The following is a 12,681-nucleotide window of genomic DNA, read 5'->3' as shown; positions in this document are numbered from 1 at the left end:
TATATGCAGCTCTGCTGGGTGAATCCTCTTGCACTTCCTGTTGGGGAGGAGTAATATCCCAGAAGTAATGATGACCCGTGGACTGATCACACTTAACAGAAGAAATACAGACACATGTATATGTACACAGTGTGATACAGTAATGAGATCTGATTATACCTACAGATATAAGATACAGACACATGTATATGTACACAATGTGATACAGTAATGAGATCTGATTATACCTACAGATATAAGATAAAGACACATGTATATGTACACAGTGTGATACAGTAATGAGACCTGATTATACCTAAAGATATAAGATAAAGACACATGTATATGTACACAATGTGATAAAGTAATCAGATCTGATTATACCTACAAGCTAAACCTATTTTATTAGGTTGTGGCTCCAAAACACAAAATCAGCTAATTTATATAGACAAATAAACCTTAAAAAGCAAATTCTCAAACATTTTATACTCTGCAGCTGGTAAAAAAAGTAATTGGGAACACAGTAACGGAAAAACTATTTTATAGTATACTGTCCCTTTAAAAAGGACATAAGACTGAACAGTGGAACTCACATGAATCAGCAAAACATGGTTTTAACGTCATCACTGTTTCAGTAATGGCTTTAACTGTGCACTGAGCATATGTGCATATGCCCTGTGCACCTTCATTCAAATACTGTCTGATTAGATAGCATATATGAAATTAAAGATATCTCAAATCTGCATCACTGCTGATGAATACATACCACCACTCGCTCATATGCTCAGCGCATAGTAAGAGCTATCAGTAAACCGTATATATAAATCATCTAATCTATACAGGTGTATAATGAGCTGGGTAAAGAACAATGATTGCTTTTTTGGAGGAGTAAATACACTGAATATAGTCCTAACTGATCTTAACTTCATAATAGCCACCAGTAAAAATAAGATCTCAAAAATAAAAGGATTTTTATATACATTTATTTTCCAACATTTTTATGAACAAACCTCCCCTACCATTATAAGTCAAGGTGGTTCTCACTTTCCAATTACAAAAATCTGTATGATTATAGATAAACCTAACTGTGTAGGACTTTAGCCATCAAATGTGATGTGTGCGCACATTTATATCTTCCTCAGTTTATCAGTAAGTGTTTAACAGGAGTGTTTCTCTTTGAGTCACTTGGGAGCTCAAACATCAAGTGCAGAAAAGGGCAAATACAAGTTGTCAAAAGATAACATGCAAATCCAAAGGAAGTTACTCTTTGGGCTGGACTTTGACTAAAAATAAATCCAGACAATAAGGCAAGGCGTCCCACTCTGTGGGTTCACCTAAAACAGACCCTTGGCCCTGCAGCCTCTGTAAACCACAAGCCTTTATCAACCCCTCGCATACCAGCAACAAAACCTTTAGCTCTGCAGCCCATCTGTCAGCCACATATCCACATCAAAACCCCTATCCTGCAGCCCTCAGTCAACCACATACCGACATCAAACCCCCTAGCCTGCAGCCCTCAGTCAACCACATACCAACATCAAAACCCCTAGCCTGCAGCCCTCAGTCAACCACATACCAACATCAAAACCCCCAGCCTGCAGCCCTCAGTCAACCACATACCAACATCAAAACCCCTAGCCTGCAGCCCTCAGTCAACCACATACCAACATCAAAACCCCTAGCCTGCAGCCCTCAGTCAACCACATACCAACATCAAAACCCCCAGCCTGCAGCCCTCAGTCTACCACATACCCACATCAAAACCCCTAGCCTGCAGCCCTCAGTCAACCACATACCCACATCAAAACCCCTAGCCTGCAGCCCTCTGTCAGCCACATATCCACATCCAAACCCCGAGCCCTGCAGTCCTCTGTCAGCCACATATCCACATCCAAACCCTGAGCCCTACAGCCCTCTGTCAGCCACATAACCATATTCAAACTCTGAGCCCTGCAGCCCTCTATCAGCCACATAACCACATCTAAACCCCCGAGCCCTGCAGCCCTCTGTCAGCCACATACCCACATCAAAACCCAGAGCTGTGCAGTCCTCTGTCAGCCACATACACACATCAAAACCCAGAGCCCTGCAGTCCTCTGTCAGCCACATACCCACATCAAAACCAAGAGCCGTGCAGTCCTCTCTTAGCCACATAACCACATCAAAACACAGAGCCCTGCAGTCCTCTGTCAGCCACATAACCACATTCAAACCCCAAGCCATGCAGTCTTCTGTCAGCCACATACACACATCAAAACCCTGAGCCCTGCAGCTCTCTGTCAGCCACATATCCATATCCCAACCCTGAGCCCTGCAGTCCTCTGTCAGCCACATAACCACATCAAAACCCCGAGCCTTGTAGTCCTCTGTCAGCCACATACACACATCAAAACCCAGAGCCCTGCAGCCCTCTGTCAGCCACATATCCACATTAAAACCCTGAGCCCTGCAGTCCTCTGTCAGCCACATAACCACATTCAAACCCCGAGCCATGCAGTTCTCTGTCAGCCACATTACCACATCAAAACCCTGAGCCCTGTAGTCCTCTGTCAGCCACATACACACATCAAAACCCAGAGCCCTGCAGCCCTCTGTCAGCCACATATCCACATTAAAACCCTGAGCCCTGCAGTCCTCTGTCAGCCATATAACCACATTCAAACCCCGAGCCATGCAGTTCTCTGTCAGCCACATTACCACATCAAAACCCTGAGCCCTGCAGTCCTCTGTCAGCCAAGAGCCGTGCAGTCCTCTCTTAGCCACATAACCACATCAAAACACAGAGAACTGCAGTCCTCTGTCAGCCACATAACCACATTCAAACCCCAAGCCATGCAGTCTTCTGTCAGCCACATACACACATCAAAACCCTGAGCACTGCAGCTCTCTGTCAGCCACATATCCATATCCCAACCCTGAGCCCTGAAGTCCTCTGTCAGCCACATACACACATCAAAACCCCGAGCCCTGCAGCCCTCTGTCAGCCACATACCCACATCAAAACTCAGAGCCCTGCAGTCCTCTGTCAGCCACATACCCACATCAAAACCAAGAGCCGTGCAGTCCTCTCTTAGCCACATAACCACATCAAAACACAGAGCCCTGCAGTCCTCTGTCAGCCACATAAACACATTCAAACCCCAAGCCATGCAGTCTTCTGTCAGCCACATATCCACATCCAAACCCCGTGCCCTGCAGCCCTCTGTCAGCCACATAACCACATCCAAACCCCGAGCCCTGCAGTCCTCTGTCAGCCACATATCCACATCCAAACCCTGAGCCCTGCAGCCCTCTGTCAGCCACATAACCACATCAAAACCCCGAGCCCTGTAGTCCTCTGTCAGCCACATACCCACATCAAAACCCCAAGCCTTGCAGTCCTCTGTCAGCCACATACACACATCAAAACCCAGAGCCCTGCAGTCCTCTGTCAGCCACATACCCATATCAAAACCCTGAGCCCTGCAGCCCTCTGTCAGCCACATATCCACATCCAAACCCCGAGCCCTGCAGCCCTCTGTCAGCCACATACCCACATCAAAAACCCTGAGCCCTGCAGTCCTCTGTCAGCCACATATCCACATCCAAACCCCGAGCCCTACAGCCCTCTTTCAGCCACATAACCATATTCAAACTCTGAGCCCTGCAGCCCTCTATCAGCCACATAACCACATCTAAACCCCCGAGCCCTGCAGCCCTCTGTCAGCCACATACCCACATCAAAACCCCGAGCCGTGCAGTCCTCTGTCAGCCACATACACACATCAAAACACAGAGCCCTGCAGTCCTCTGTCAGCCACATAAACACATTCAAACCCCAAGCCATGCAGTCTTCTGTCAGCCATATATCCACATCCAAACCCCGTGCCCTGCAGCCCTCTGTCAGCCACATAACCACATCCAAACCCCGAGCCCTGCAGTCCTCTGTCAGCCACATATCCACATCCAAACCCTGAGCCCTGCAGCCCTCTGTCAGCCACATAACCACATCAAAACCCCGAGCCCTGTAGTCCTCTGTCAGCCACATACCCACATCAAAACCCCAAGCCTTGCAGTCCTCTGTCAGCCACATACACACATCAAAACCCAGAGCCCTGCAGTCCTCTGTCAGCCACATACCCATATCAAAACCCTGAGCCCTGCAGCCCTCTGTCAGCCACATATCCACATCCAAACCCCGAGCCCTGCAGCCCTCTGTCAGCCACATATCCACATCAAAAACCCTGAGCCCTGCAGTCCTCTGTCAGCCACATATCCACATCCAAACCCAGAGCCCTACAGCCCTCTGTCAGCCACATAACCATATTCAAACTCTGAGCCCTGCAGCCCTCTATCAGCCACATAACCACATCCAAACCCCCGAGCCCTGCAGCCCTCTGTCAGCCACATAACCACATTCAAACCCCGAGCCATGCAGTTCTCTGTCAGCCACATTACCACATCAAAACCCCGAGCCCTGTAGTCCTCTGTCAGCCACATACACACATCAAAACCCAGAGCCCTGCAGCCCTCTGTCAGCCACATATCCACATTAAAACCCTGAGCCCTGCAGTCCTCTGTCAGCCACATAACCACATTCAAACCCCGAGCCCTGCAGTTCTCTGTCAGCCACATAACCACATCAAAACCCTGAGCCCTGCAGTCCTCTGTCAGCCAAATACCCACATCAAAACACTGATCCCTGCAGTCCTCTATCAGCCACATACCCACATCAAACTCCAAAATGTAGTCCTCTGTCAGCCACATATTTACATAAAAACCCAGACCCCTGCAGTTCTCTGTCAGCCACATAACCACATCAAAACCCCTAGCCTGCTGCCTGCAGTCCTCTTTCTGCTAAATACACACATAAAAACCCTGAGCCCTACAGTCCTCTGTCAGCCACATACACACATCAAAACCCCAAGCCCTGTAGTCCTCTGTCAGCCACATACCCACATCCAAACCCCAAGCCTTGCAGTCCTCTGTCAGCCACATACACACATCAAAACCCAGAGCCCTACAGTCCTCTGTCAGCCACATACCCATATCAAAACCCTGAGCCCTGCAGCCCTCTGTCAGCCACATATCCACATCCAAACCCCGATCCCTGCAGCCCTCTGTCAGCCACATACCCACATCAAAAACCCTGAGCCCTGCAGTCCTCTGTCAGCCACATATCCACATCCAAACCCAGAGCCCTACAGCCCTCTGTCAGCCACATAACCATATTCAAACTCTGAGCCCTGCAGCCCTCTATCAGCCACATAACCACATCCAAACCCCCGAGCCCTGCAGCCCTCTGTCAGCCACATACCCACATCAAAACCCCGAGCCGTGCAGTCCTCTGTCAGCCACATACACACATCAAAACCCTGAGCACTGCAGCTCTCTGTCAGCCACATATCCATATCCCAACCCTGAGCCCTGCAGTCCTCTGTCAGCCACATACCCACATCAAAACCCAGAGCCCTGCAGCCCTCTGTCAGCCACATACCCACATCAAAACCCAGAGCCCTGCAGTCCTCTGTCAGCCACATACCCACATCAAAACCAAGAGCCGTGCAGTCCTCTCTTAGCCACATAACCACATCAAAACACAGAGCCCTGCAGTCGTCTGTCAGCCACATAACCACATTCAAACCCCAAGCCATGCAGTCTTCTATCAGCCACATATCCATATCCAAACCCCGAGCCCTGCAGCCCTCTGTCAGCCACATAACCACATCCAAACCCTGAGCCCGGCAGTCCTCTGTCAGCCACATATCCACATCCAAACCCTGAGCCCTGCAGCCCTCTGTCAGCCACATAACCACATCAAAACCCAGAGGCCTGTAGTCCACATCAAAACCCAGAGCCCTGCAGCCCTCTGTCAGCCACATATCCACATTAAAACCCTGAGCCCTGCAGTCCTCTGTCAGCCACATAACCACATTCAAACCCTGAGCCATGCAGTTCTCTGTCAGCCACATTGCCACATCAAAACCATGAGCCCTGTAGTCCTCTGTCAGCCACATACACACATCAAAACCCAGAGCCCTGCAGCCCTCTGTCAGCCACATATCCACATTAAAACCCTGAGCCCTGCAGTCCTCTGTCAGCCACATAACCACATTCAAACCCCGAGCCCTGCAGTTCTCTGTCAGCCACATAACCACATCAAAACCCTGAGCCCTGTAGTCCTCTGTCAGCCACATACACACATCAAAACCCAGAGCCCTGCAGCCCATCAGTCAGCTACATATCCACATAAAAACCCCTAGCCTGCTGCCCATCAGTCAGCTACATACCCACATAAAAACCCCTAGCCTGCTGCCCATCAGTCAACTACATAACCACATCAAAACCCCTAGCCTGCTGCCCATCAGTCAGCTTCATAACCACATCAAAACCCCTAGCCTGCTGCCCATCAGTCAGCTTCATAACCACATCAAAACCCCTAGCCTGCTGCCCATCAGTCAGCTACATAACCACATAAAAACCCCTAGCATGTTGCCCATCAGTCAGCTACATAACCACATAAAACCCCCTAGCCTGCTGCCCATCAGTCAGCTACATAACCACATAAAAACCCCTAGCCTGCTGCCCATCAGTCAGCTACATAACCACATAAAAACCCCTAGCCTGCTGCCCATCAGTCAGCTACATAACCACATAAAAACCCCTAGCCTGCTGCCCATCAGTCAGCTACATAACCACATAAAAACCCCTAGCCTGCTGCCCATCAGTCAGCTACATACCCACATAAAAACCCCTAGCCTGCTGCACATCAGTCAGCTACATAACCACATAAAAACCCCTAGCCTGCTGCCCATCAGTCAGCTACATAACCACATAAAAACCCCTAGCCTGCTGCCCATCAGTCAGCTACATAACCACATAAAAACCCCTAGCCTGCTGCCCATCAGTCAGCTACATACCCACATAAAACCCCTAGCCTGCTGCCCATCAGTCAGCTACATAACCACATCAAAACCCTTAGCCTGCTGCCCATCAGTCAGCTACATAACCACATAAAAACCCCTAGCCTGCTGCCCATCAGTCAGCTACATACCCACATAAAACCCCTAGCCTGCTGCCCATCAGTCAGCTACATAACCACATCAAAACCCCTAGCCTGCTGCTCATCAGTCAGCTACATACCCACATAAAACCCCTAGCCTGCTGCCCATCAGTCAGCTACATAACCACATCAAAACCCCTAGCCTGCTACCTATCAGTCAGCAACATAACCACATAAAAACCCCTAGCCTGCTGCCAATCAGTCAGCTACATAACCACATTAAAACCCCTAGCCTGCTGCCCATCAGTCAGCTACATAACCACATAAAAACCCCTAGCCTGCTGCCCATCAGTCAGCTACATAACCACATAAAAAACCCTAGCCTGCTGCACATCAGTCAGCTACATAACCACATAAAAACCCCTAGCCTGCTGCACATCAGTCAGCTACATAACCACATAAAAACCCCTAGCCTGCTGCCCATCAGTCAGCTACATAACCACATAAAAAACCCCTAGCCTGCTGCCCATCAGTCAGCTACATAACCACATAAAAACCCCTAGCCTGCTGCCCATCAGTCAGCTACATAACCACATAAAAAACCCTAGCCTGCTGCCCATCAGTCAGCTACATAACCACATAAAAACCCCTAGCCCTGCTGCCCATCAGTCAGCTACATAACCACATAAAATCCCCTAGCATGTTGCCCATCAGTCAGCTACATAACCACATAAAAACCCCTAGCCTGCTGCCCATCAGTCAGCTACATAACCACATAAAAACCCCTAGCCTGCTGCCCCATCAGTCAGCTGCATAACCACATAAAAACCCCTAGCCTGCTGCCCATCAGTCAGCTACATAACCACATAAAAACCCCTAGCCTGCTGCCCATCAGTCAGCTACATAACCACATAAAAAAACCCTAGCCTGCTGCCCATCAGTCAGCTACATAACCACATAAAAACCCCTAGCCTGCTGCCCATCAGTCAGCTACATAACCACATAAAAAAAACCTAGCCGGCTGCCCATCAGTCAGCTACATAACCACATAAAAAACCCTAGCATGTTGCCCATCAGTCAGCTACATACCCACATAAAACCACTAGCCTGCTGCCCATCAGTCAGCTACATACCCACATAAAACCCCTAGCCTGCTACCTATCAGTCAGCAACATAACCACATAAAAACCCCTAGCCTGCTGCCCATCAGTCAGCTACATAACCACATAAAAAACCCCTAGCCTGCTGCCCATCAGTCAGCTACATAACCACATAAAAACCCCTAGCCTGCTGCCCATCAGTCAGCTACATAACCACATAAAAACCCCTAGCCTGCTGCCCATCAGTCAGCTACATAACCACATTAAAAACCCTAGCCTGCTGCCCATCAGTCAGCTACATAACCACATAAAAACCCCTAGCCTGCTGCCCATCAGTCAGCTACATAACTGTGACGAAACCAATCTCGCCACTGTACATTGGAGGGCCTGTTATGGAACATTCTTTGGGCTGGAGATACATGGGCTTAAGGATACCCAGAGACTGCATGGAAATATGGAATTTTATATGCTGGACACCCCATGTACTTTCATAACTCTGTCTTATGTCTATGTCACCCTGTATCCATAAATACAGGATGGGTACAGGGTGTGAGTGCCCCTTGTGGGAGCAATTGTGACTCTATAAGCCAAGTGGGCATAAAAGACTTTATAGCTAATAAGAACTGTTCCTATATTCAGTAATAAGATGTATTCTATGTATGTTTCAGATCTGATTGTGTCTCAGGAGTCTGTCTGGGTAAACTGATTGTGTCCTTGTGTGATTATGTTAACTAGACTGCCCAACATCAGATTGTCTGAGTACTTAATATGTTAATCTGTTTTACCTGTGAATAGACAATTGTTAGAGGTTTGATGCATTGTTCATATGTTTGCTTTACTGTTAAACCAATGCCCTCTGTAACCTGAAGCCAGGGTGTATAAATCTGTGTGCTGCCTTCAAATAAAGTAGTTATTCTGTTTTAAACCTGAAATGTGGAGCTTGGTCTCATGTTTGCAGGGAAACTGATCAAGGTTGTGAAGTGCTGATTCTGTATGCAGGACATTGTTCCCTGGTACTAACCCTTGGTACACTGTTGGTACCGTAACATTGGTGGCAAGCGACGGGATTGTTCCCACAGCCAGAAGGACAGCTACAGGAGACACCATTCCGTGGATTTACAAGTTGGGGGCAACGCATGTCCCAGTACAGCGACCCTAAAAGCAACAGAATGGAACCAGCAGTTTTATACGAGGAGGAGGACCTGGATGGCCGGGATGCATTAAGGAAAGGCATCTGGTACCAGGCCCTGGATAATGTGCAATACCAGCAGGGTAAGAGTCTCCCCAGTGAAGAGCAGCGGTTGCAGAAGCAAGTGGCCCTGCGGATGCCCTTCCTGGGAGAGCAGCCCCTGGAGGAATGGGTGAAGGAACTAGAGCACCGGGTATGGCAGGAGCTATGGCTGGAGGATGCCTACCAGGGGCTCTGGTAGTATATGGCACAGTGTATGCCCTGGACAGCTGAGCATGACAGGCCAGAGGGAGAGGAGTTTGATGGTCCTGGCTTGTTGTGGGAGTCCTTTGCAGAGCCTGACTTTGGGAGCCCTGCGCAGACCAGACTTCAGGACATTTTCTATGAGAGGGAGGCTGGGCATGACTGGGCTGACCCCCATGAGGTAGAGCAAGACCTGGCTCACTTGGCAGCCCTGGAGTGGGAACTGGAGCAGGACTACAGAGATCTCTTCCACTACATTGGGAGGGCTCAGCAGGACAGCAAGGTGGGAGACCCAGATCCAGACCCATTCAGCTGGGAGGATGTTGTGGAGATTTGCTGGGAAGGACCCCAGGTGGCCGGGGGAGATGGGACCGAGGTCTCTCCACCGGTCCTGCAGGGAATTGGGAGCCCATACTCCATTCCCCAGTGGCAGGCTGAGTTACAGGGGGCAGAGACAGTTGGTCCTGTCCCCCAGCAGCAGAGTGATATACAGGGAATTGGGAGCCCAGACTCCATTCCCCAGCGGCAGCTTAACGCATCAGGGGGAGACAGTAAGCCCCACAACTGTGCAGATGGGACCGTGGTCTCTGCCCTTACAGCACAGGGGGTAGGGACAGCTGGTCCTGTCCCCCAGCAACAGGGCTGTTTAGCCAAAGGGGAGATGATCGGTCTCCCCCTCCAGCAGCACAGCTATGTATCCAAAGGGGAGACAGTCGGTCTCCCCCTCCAGCAATCAGGCTCCCAACAGGCTACTTCCAAGGTAGTGCTGGCACCCGGGCAGAGTACAGCTGGTCTCTGCCCACCTCGCAACCCACCAATTCAGCGTACCAGTCCCCCATCCAGCTGTTGTGAGGCACCTGGACATGGACAAGTTTTCCCCGTACTCAGGTGTAGTAACCATTTATTGTGGGTGGGCTGTACTACTAATTGTGTTTTATGGGTGGGTTGCTGGACTAACCAGGGCACTGACCGGCAGGAGGTCAGATACCCTGTTAGTCTGTTTGGAAAAGGGGAGAGATGTGACGAAACCAATCTCGCCACTGTACATTGGAGGGCCTGTTATGGAACATTCTTTGGGCTGGAGATACATGGGCTTAAGGATACCCAGAGACTGCATGGAAATATGGAATTTTATATGCTGGACACCCCATGTACTTTCATAACTCTGTCTTATGTCTATGTCACCCTGTATCCATAAATACAGGATGGGTACAGGGTGTGAGTGCCCCTTGTGGGAGCAATTGTGACTCTATAAACCAAGTGGGCATAAAAGACTCTATAGCTAATAAGAACTGTTCCTATATTCAGTAATAAGATGTATTCTATGTATGTTTCAGATCTGATTGTGTCTCAGGAGTCTGTCTGGGTAAACTGATTGTGTCCTTGTGTGATTATGTTAACTAGACTGCCCAACATCAGATTGTCTGAGTACTTAATATGTTAATCTGTTTTACCTGTGAATAGACAATTGTTAGAGGTTTGATGCATTGTTCATATGTTTGCTTTACTGTTAAACCAATGCCCTCTGTAACCTGAAGCCAGGGTGTATAAATCTGTGTGCTGCCTTCAAATAAAGTAGTTATTCTGTTTTAAACCTGAAATGTGGAGCTTGGTCTCATGTTTGCAGGGAAACTGATCAAGGTTGTGAAGTGCTGATTCTGTATGCAGGACATTGTTCCCTGGTACTAACCCTTGGTACACTGTTGGTACCGTAACAATAACCACATAAAAAAAACCTAGCCGGCTGCCCATCAGTCAGTCACATACCCACATTAGAACACCTGGCCCTGCAGCACCTCAGCAATACAGCTTTGACTAAATAAAAATAAGTACATTTGAAAATACCCTCATTTGGATGCAACAATGAAAGGAATTCAAGTCCTTTAATGAAAGTAATGGTAAAAAACACAAAATATTTAAAAAGATTTGTGACAGACCTCTCTGTCAGTACTTGAAGGATTAACTCTGTTCAGTTTTGAGAAACTATTTTCTGAGACAGGTTTCCTAGCATATTGTGTACTGTAATTAAGTTTATGTGATAAGCATTCACATTGTTTAATCACCTCCAGAGTCAGACTTCTAGGTGATAAGAAGGACTCCATTGTTTTCTTATGTTTAAATTGTTTATCTGCTTAAGTAATGTAATTCTATTGTATCATGAAAAAGGGCGTCTTCCCTCTATCTAATGTACAATACTGCCAACCCCCCATCTGGTCTCAAACCTGCCTAAATACTGGGCATATAGCCCTCAATAAAGTGCATTCTGTTTTTACCTTCAATATGGAGACTGGTCTCATGTTTGAGGGGAGAATTAGCTGGGTTGTGTGTTGCTGATCCCATATTCAGGACATCTTTCATCTGGTATTAACCCTTGATATCTGGTGATACCATAACAATTGGTTACAAGCGACGGGATGATCCTCATCACCCAGAAGAGCAACTACACAAGCCAGTAACCTCAGGAAGAGGGGGATTATTACAATACTGACCAAGATGGAAAGAGTACCAGGGACCGTAGGAACCAATGGGCCCAGAATATCAGACAGAACCCCCGAAGAAGCAAGCTTTGACCGGGAGGTCAAAATAAGACTGGCACATTATGGCCCCAACCCATCTGCGGAAATTATCGACCGGGTCATAGCAGCTGTGGAGGCCAACCTACTTCGCCAAAGCGGCGCTGCAGCAGCCCAAGTCACAGCAACCCCAGTGGAAAAGAGAAAAGTAAATTTTGCAGCTTTTAAAAACTTCCTGGAAACAGAAGGAGAGATTGATGGGTACCTTGCGGATTTTGAGAGGCAATGTGCACTACACAATGTACCCGCAGAGGACTGGGTCATGATATTATCCGGAAAATTATCCGGCCGGGCCAGCAAGGCTTTTCGGGCCATTCCAGATGAGGAAGTCGGGGATTATAATGCTGTAAAAGAGGCTCTGCTCTCCAGGTATGCAGTTACACCGGAGGCATACAGGAGACGGTTCAGAGACACTGTTAAGCTAGCTGGAGATTCCTACGTTGAGTGGGCATGTAAGGTGCACCGCACAGCAGCTCACTGGATAGCGGGGTGCCAAGCCGTATCTGGGGAAAAGGTACTGCAGCTATTCCTGTTGGAACATTGCTTCGACAAGTTACCCGCAGGAGTTCGAGAGTGGGTTCAGGACCGTAAACCCTCCACCCTGCATGAAGCGGC

The sequence above is a fragment of the Bombina bombina genome, chromosome 8 (genome assembly GCF_027579735.1).
Source record: "Bombina bombina isolate aBomBom1 chromosome 8, aBomBom1.pri, whole genome shotgun sequence".
Lineage (NCBI taxonomy): Eukaryota > Metazoa > Chordata > Amphibia > Anura > Bombinatoridae > Bombina > Bombina bombina.
This window is presented reverse-complemented; position numbering follows the sequence as displayed.